This window comes from Impatiens glandulifera, chromosome 9 (genome assembly GCF_907164915.1).
Source record: "Impatiens glandulifera chromosome 9, dImpGla2.1, whole genome shotgun sequence".
Lineage (NCBI taxonomy): Eukaryota > Viridiplantae > Streptophyta > Magnoliopsida > Ericales > Balsaminaceae > Impatiens > Impatiens glandulifera.
The window spans coordinates 7,068,660-7,077,475 of record NC_061870.1 but is presented as its reverse complement, the minus strand read 5'-3'; the positions used below and the strand labels follow the sequence as shown (position 1 = coordinate 7,077,475).

Below are 8,816 nucleotides of genomic sequence, written 5' to 3'. Positions count from 1 at the left end.
CTTTGTTTCGTCATTAGAGTTTTATTTCTAGCACAACTGTACAACTGACAGTCCTTTGATTAAGCCATTTGTGCCACTCTAAAGAGATGCATACTTGAATGTAAATGAAGAGTACTTAGGCTACAAAAGGCATAGGATCTTTAGTTTCAAATGTGGTAAGTTTACTTTACTAAAGGGTTACCAAGTTCATAAAGCGAGATGAAACTACTTGTCTTACTTCTTCTCCTTGATTGACGATGATGATGATACAACACCAATCCTGTAGGGGTCGACACTGTAAGTGTACTACTGAATAATGGAGAAAAAAACCATCTCCAGACACACCAACACATTCTGATACACCTCTTCAATTTGCTCCACCTCAATCCAAATATGATGGGATTTTATTACCCCATGGCAGCTAGAATCTCAAGCACAATCCCCTGTTTTGTTTGTACACAATAGATTGAATTATTCACAAATATAATGATTTGGATCCATATTCAAATGGAAGGTTAGGATAATACCTGCCAGAAACAGAAGAAGACAATTCCCTTGATGCACAAGAATTTCGCTAGAGGGCTGTGTGGTTTCAATTCTTTATCAAACACATGGTAAAAGATCACAAGAGAATACAAAGCAAGTGAGACTGAAACATTTAAGATAATAGTGAATGTCCAGCTGACCCAACTCGGATATATTCCCATTCCTTGAAGTACTATCATCAAGATTGAACATACAGGTTGAATCACATCAAACTGTCATGTCCACTACTTTAGAAGCTTTAGCGATTGGTGATTCAACCGACTTGTATGGGACTGCAATCAGTATAAAAAGAACCACATCTTTGAAATAGAGGAAACAAAATCCTCAAAAACTACACCCTAAAAAACAAGTTTTACCCAGATGAAAGAGAGTCATTGGAAACGAGTGGTGAATTTCTCTTCCTTTTACCCCATCTGGAACTATGTTCTTGCTCAAGGATATGTTCAAGTAGCTATACATCAACGCCATAAACTTAGTAATCACCTGCATTTACAACAACAACAGAATAATCTCCCATTGGAATTACAAAAAACCCTTAAAAATGTTTGGTACTATACTTACCAAAGCTTCATAGCATTCCTTGATTGATTCAATAAAAGTAAAATAAGAACTGCTCCATGTAAAATGTAACAAACCAGTGTAGGATACAAAAACATATAAAGGAGCCATGAGAATGATAACCAATATAGCCTTTTGTTCCTTTGGTTTCCTCCAGCATAATATATGTGTCAAGACTAATTTAGCAGAAACCAACAGTGTAATCACGAAGCAACAAGTTGTTGCAATATAAGTCATTTGTGCTGGATACATCTTTCCTTAATAACTGAAAACTTGCATCACATATTTGAAACTTCTTCAACCCTTAATAACTAGATTTGTTGTATTATTCACGCAGTAGATTTCAGAAATTTTCCTGAGATTCTAAATCTATAAGCTAGAAAGAAAGGTGTATGATCAAAGTAACTAGGATTCCGAGTAGAATCGCGCGAAAGACGCATAATTTTTTGAAGGATGTATTAAAAGTATGGTTAAAGTAGTATCCCAAAGACTAGTACTTTAATATTGCGAGATGTGACAGAGAGATAGAGAGATTACACGAATGTGAAAGCAGCGAAGGTTGTGAACTCCGATGCATTTTTCGCAGGCGACAAATGCATTTTTCACAGGCGGTAGATGCATATTCGCCTGCGATGCCTGCAACAGATGCATATTAAACCCTAAACTCTTCAATCACCCCCAAAACCCTAAACCAAATGCTAAAACCCTAAACCATTCTTCCATTTCAGCATGCATGCAAGGAAAACGATGGGAAAATGGGCATAACTCACCTGAAATGATGAAGGCATTCCGACGTTGCCTCGGGGAGTTAATCGATCGGCTTCCTTCGTTTTGTTGCTTCACTTGGATCGTCGGGGGAGAAACTAAAATGAGAGAAAGGGAATCCAAAGGGTCGGTCGGGGGAGAAACTGAAAGAGAACGAGGAGAGGAAGGAAAAGAAATGGAAATAACCCAAAATTTTAATTAAGGGTAGAAGTGTCTTTTGCCCATGTCAAAAGGTTACTTTTTTAAAATTTATGATGCCTATGCTAAATTTGGAAATAACCCTATTATCAGGTTTATTTCGTCAAATTTTCCTTTTATCATGGTTGGTCTTAGATACTACTAAATATTTGAAAGATACAATAGTGTACCAAGACAAAAAAAAAGTACGATATCAAATTAAGCCAAATAGGATATAAAAATAAATTAAAAAAACACTAAATAAAATGAAATAAGCCTTTTAGGATATAAAAATAAATAAAAAAAAAACTATAAATAAAAGTGAAATAGTTGCACACCAAATTTTTTATTTGAATGTATAGAATGAAAATATGCCTTGTATTCAAGATGAAGTAAGTCTAGAACAAAAAGGTGCGGTAATAATGAATAAATAATTATTTTCTATGCGCATAATAATAATAATAATAAATATCGTCAATATTTTAAGAAATCAATATCTTTTTTATTTTCTTTTGGATCCTTCAATTATTTATTTTTTAGTATAAGAAGGTGTCTCGTTATTTTTTTCTATCACTTATATTTGAGCTGTTGTTGTGTTTTGTAAAATTCGGTATCTTGTTTAGCCGAATCATAATCATTCCGGATTTTTATAATTTGAATAATATTTTTAACGGTTGGTGGGTCATTTGTTGCTCACACACTCCGATTGTCTTGGTGATCAATTATCGAGTCTATGTCTGTCCTTTTTCTTAATAGTAAATGAGATGAAGTTATTAAATTTGAAGTTATTTTTATTTTCTAATAAAGATTCACTAAAACATAATTTTCAATTGGAGACCCTCTTACAAGTATATTCTCATTATTTCTATGAGTCTCACTTTTTTGACCATATATGTAGATGATCCATTATCACTTGACATATCTTTTTTCGGCGTTACTTACTAACCCTCGGTCAAAGATAATTTTCATTGTTCAGAATATTAGATAGAGATTATTTTGAAACCGTTTGATTAATTTGTTCGGCTTGCTCTATTTCATCACTAATTGTTACATATGTTTAGTGTTTCTTGAAAAAAATACAAGATTATTTGATTTTCTTTATTATAATTTTAGATATTGTAAATATATCTTATTAATTAACATCTAAATTTTTATTTAGTTGTTTTATTTTTTATGTTAATTTACGCGGAGTGTTCTGAAGCGTTGGATGATGATTCGATGATCATCCAACGGACGAGGCTTTAGTTGTAGCTATCTCACAAGATTTCGGCTACACCCAAATACTATTTTACTTTTATTTTAGAGAAATTGATTTTTCTTTCACCCTTTTAGCTTTAATTTTAATCCTTTTAAATACACAAAATATTAAAATAAATATGGCACATATTTACCAATTTATTTTATTTTAATTTTGCATATTTTATGGTTAAATAAATAATTTTGGGGGATAAAATGAGTATCTCATTTAATCCTAAATTATTTATTTAATCCCTTAATTTTTTCCTAAAATTATTTTAAGATAAATGAGTATAACATTTATCCCAAACAATTTTATTTTTTTTATTTTGACCATTTTCGTTAATTATTTAGGCTTTAATTATCACAATAATTAGTTTAATTAATTTTTTATTGGATTTTGGCCATGGTTTAATTATCTAAATTTTATGTTTTCAAAAATAAATCAAAATAATTACTTTAGTTTTATAAATTGGTGTGTAGATTTTTAGTTGTTGGCTTGTCATGCACACATTAATGACTTAGCGTTAATAGTTTTGTCATGCACGCATTGATGACTGGTTATGGATCGTTTCGTCATGCACACATTAATGACTTGGTTGTTGTTAGCTTCGGCAGACCAAACAGTTTTGTTGATTCAAGTCCCAAAACATTTTCGAGAATCGATTTCGTTCATCCTTTCCTAGAGTGTGTCTAGAGGAGACTAGATGCAACTAACGTCCTTTGACTTAATTTTAATTTCAATTTAGGGTTTTGTCGTTCACTTCAGACGTTTCGCCCTAAGTCCCTTCAAGGGAAGTACTAGTGTATCGGATTATGTTTAATTTATCAACCAAGCACCATGAAGTTTAGCTAAGGCCTTTGGGATCTTTTCTATACTCAGGGTATATCTAATTGATACGATGCATTTTATTCTTTCTTCACGATTTAGACAAGGGTCTATATGAACAATAAATGAGGATTTCAATATCTCAACCTCTATGAGTATTTTTTTTCTTCGGTCTCTTTTGTTTAGTGATCGGGGTATATCTGATAGACTCAAACACTTTGTTCTTGCTTGACAGATAAATAAAGATCTATATGAACAACATTATTATATTTTCATATCTCAACCAACATAGTCTTGTTTGGTTTTAACCTTTTTGATTTTTTTGATTGGAAACACTTAGATCTTCCACGCCTGAGCTCTAATTCGAGATGAAACATCACCTCCTTTGATGATATATATGGTTCCAAGTTTGGGCATTCATACTTTGCGATCTCTCTCTTGGAGACGTCAACAATTTAAGCTTTTTGTCTAAGCTTGAGATAGACTTGTTTGAAGGTGCTTTTACTTAAATTCCAAAAGTTATATTTAATCTACCAGAAACACTCGTGGGGGGAAATGTTCTTTCCTGCATCTCTACTTGTTTCATTAGACTCTCTTCGTTATTCCGCCTGATGCACTTGACGAGAAGTTAAGTTTCTACCGGAAAATCCCTTCCACTTAACTCTGTTGGGGAATGTCTTAGGTTTCTACAGGGAAGGCCCTTTCAACTTGAAGACTTGTTGAGGAATTCTCTAAGTTTTTCCTTGGAGAATATCACATTTTAGTGTTCTCTTTATACTCTTCGACGAGTTTGCCCTTTATACTCTCTAGCAAGTGTTAAATCTTTTTATACTCACGTGGGAGTGTTAAACATTTTTATACTCTTATGAGAGTGTTAAACCTTTTTATGAGAGTGTGCCCTTTATACTCTCTTGTGAGCTGAACCCTAACTTAAGTATTTGTTGACCATTGACTTGAGCTTTGTTGGGGATTGTAGTATTCTGAGTATCTACTGACCATTGACTTTAGAACTTACTGAGTAACATCCTTCCAAGTATTTGCTGTCAATTGACTTGAAATTGATGAGAAAAACATTTTAAGTGTCTATCGGGAAAGCACTTCTACTTAAAACATATTGGGTAGTAAAACTTTAGACTCTCTAAGGAGTTAGCTTAAATTTCTATTGGGAAGGATCTTCAACTTAAGCTCTGTGGGGATATGGTTTCTAAGTATCTACTGCTGTGGCAATTGACTTAGACTATACTGGGGATATGTTTTCTAAGTATCTGGTGATAGTCGACTTAAACTGTTGGGGATGCTTTGTTGAACTAGCTCGAGAGTTATTTCTAAGTATATGCTGACAATTGACTTAGAACTTCTTGGGGGAAATATTTTTATGTGTCTACCAGGAAAGTCCTTCTACTTAAAATTTTCTAGGGAATAGGTTGGATTCCCTCTTCTTCTTTTCTTTCATTTTTCAAAAATGTCCCTAGTATCAATACAGGGGCCTGACCTTAAAGTGGATGAGAACGTGAGGTTAGTGAATCAAGCAAGTTGACGGAATCCAACTGTTTTGAAAATGTTTGGGACTAGGCTCATACGAGCTGCCTACGTATCTCATAACTGAGAGAATTCAGATCCAACATAGTTCCATGCACTTGTTTGTGAAAAATGTGTGTGTGAATCTTTTGAGATCCTAAGCAGCTGGGAAATAAAGTGCTTTAGTCATATGTTAGACGTTATATTTACTCATTTAAGCTAACTCTATGGGGATCTTTTAATCATTTTATTTTCATAAAATGCCCCTAATATCGATATAGGGGTTTGGTTTTGAAAATTTTTAGGACCGGACTCATAAAAGTTGTCTATGTATCCCATAACTAGGGGAATTTAGGTTCAACGTAGTTCCATGCACTTGTTAAAAAACAATTGTTTAAATTTTTGTGAAAACGTTGAGATTCTAAGTCGAAGAGCAAAATACTTTAGCTTTGGGCGTTATATTTTCTCAATTGGGAGTCTATGGGGATCTTGTGGTCATTTTTATTTTAATAAAAATGCCCTAGTGTGGACTAGGAGTTTTTAGTTTAGGAGTCAACTCAGAGTGTGATTAACTCCTCTTTTTATGTATAAGTAATGAATGTATGTGATGTGAAATGTCTATCAACTTCTATTGGTAATTGATAGTGGTGACCGCACCCTGGATGGGCTTCCTACGTACTCTCTAGAGAGATTATGTCTCACGTAGTTCACAACTTTTGAATTTTAAACTATATTTTGTTGTATGTGATTATATAAAGATTTAATGTATGTAGGATGTGGTGACCGTACCTTTGATGGGTTGTGTACGTACTCTATTACGAGAGATCTGGTCGACATAGTTCGAAGCTTTTGAGTAGTTTCAAACTATTTTATGTTTTAAAAACTCCCCTCGTATCAATACAGAGGTTTTGAATCAGGAGATTAACTCAGAGTGTGAAAAACTTCCTGTTTGGGTGCTCTCAAGGATAGTATCTCTTGAGCATGTCAGTTCCTCCCTCTCTAAGGTGGTCAAGCATGTTGCTCCACCTGAAAACATTTTCTTGACAATGTAGGGGCTTCCCATGACGTTTGGAGTTTCCCTCGACGGTCTAGTATCCATATATTTTTCTTTAGGACTAGATCGCCTTCTTGAAAGTTCATAGTCTTCACTTTTTGTTGAAGGCTCTAAGAATTCGTCGTTGATATGCTTGAGTGTGACATAGCGCGTCGAGCCTCTTGTCCTCCATTAAGGCTAAATAGTTGTACCGTAACTTACACCAATTCCACTACTTGCGTCTCAAGGAGCACTCTCAATGTAGGGATTTCAATCTCGATAGGTTGCATTGCATCCATTCCATAAACCATTGGAATCGGCATTTCTGTCGTTGACGTTCGAATTGTGGTTCTATAGCCCAAATGGGATATGGCAAATTCCCGTGTCAGTCTTTGTACGTCTGAGTTGTCTTTTTGATAATCCTGATGATGTTCTTGTTGGCCACTTCGACTACGCCATTGGTTTGAGGTCGATAAGGTGAGGACTTGTGGTGTGTGATCATATACTCATCTAGTACTTTGAGTACTTCTCCTATAAAGTGTACACCATTGTCTGAAATCAATGTATGTAGGACTCCGTATATCGCAATGAGATTGTTGTGTATGAACTTAACAACATGTGTGGACTTTATGACCTTGTATGATTGCGTTTCGACCCATTTCTAGAAGTAGTCGATAGTCACAAGGATGAATTCGTGTCCGTTGGAAGCATGATGATAGATCTTCCCGATGATATATATCCCCAAGTTGAAAATGGCCATGGAGAGGTCATGTTGTATAATAGCGATGCTGGAGTGTGCTTCAAGTTTGCGTAGACTTGACACTGATGACACTTCTTCATGTATGTTATACATTCCCGCTCCATTTTTTCCAGTAATAGTCAAAGTGTAGGATTTTCTTGGCAAGTGTCGATCTGTTCATGTGTGGGCCACATGTTCCTACGTGTACTTCCTCCATGACCTTCGATGCTCGAGGTTGATCAATACACAACATATTCTGGTCGTTGAATGATCTTCGATAAAGATTCCCTACTAGTAGCACATAGTTGGTCGCGTATTGGCAAAGCGCTCTCATTTCCTTCTTCTTAAAGTGTAAAGGATACTGACCATGCACTATGTAGTTCTGTAGAGATTCGAACCATCCTTGAGTAGACACTTCAGTATCGGCTATCACTTTCTTCTCGAAGTCTCTTCTTTGCTTCTAACGTATCTTCAAAGGCTTCACCTTGATGCCTTCTGGGATTCGAGTCGTGGCTGCTAACGTGGCCAAAGCATCTACAAATCGCTTCTGACTTCTCGGAGAATGTGTGAATATTACATATTCGAACTTAGCTATTAGCTTGGATAAATGAAGATGCTAAGGCTTCAGATTTCTTCTTTGACTTGCCATTTACCATTAGCTTGTGAAATGACCAAGTTAGAGTGTACTACCACTTCTAAGCGTCTAACGCCTTTCTCATGTGCTATCTTTAGTCCCGATAGACATGCCTCGTACCCTATCTCATTGTTTGTCATAGGATACTCAATCTTGATTGAGATAGGGTTGTACGTTCCTTCCGGATCGATCAATAGAAAATAGAAAACCGATATTGTAACCTTGTTTGCCTGAAGCTCTGTCGAATAACAACTTCCAGGTTGAAGGGTTTATTGTCATAACTTCATCATCTGGGAAGGCTAGCTCCTCGTCGTCTTTAACTTAGATTGGTTGGTCTGAAAGGAAGTCTGCTATGACACTTCCTTTGATGGTTCTGTTCCTTGGGGTAGAGGTGATTGGATCGGTTTTGAAGTAGGAGCTTGCTTTAGAGGCGGCTTCCATTGAGTAGTCTTATCCTCCCAGACACTGGTAATGTGGTTGTCCTCAGTACGGCTTCTTGCCTCCTTCCTCTGATTCTTTTCGAAGAGCAGCATCATAGCCCTCCCCTGCACTTGTGAGCTCTTCTAGATATCGATACTTCATCCCAGAGAGTTTCTTGGTGTATTGAATGTTCATGTTGAAGTACAACATGTCAACATGGGTTTGCTCATTGGGTAATTCGTCTAACACAGATGCTACCTCCTTCCACCGATTAGCGTAGCTCTCGAATGATTCATTTGCACCCTGTCGGATCTGGCACAGTTTCCTTTTTAGCTTATCAACTTTGACCAACATAGCAAAATGACTGATGGAAACCTTTTCC

General features: G+C 35.8%; 1 pseudogene; it reads right to left on the bottom strand.

The window, feature by feature from the left end:
• Positions 1–285: 285 nt before the first annotated feature.
• Positions 286–1,345, bottom strand: LOC124916744 (annotated as a pseudogene).
• Positions 1,346–8,816: the final 7,471 nt, after the last annotated feature.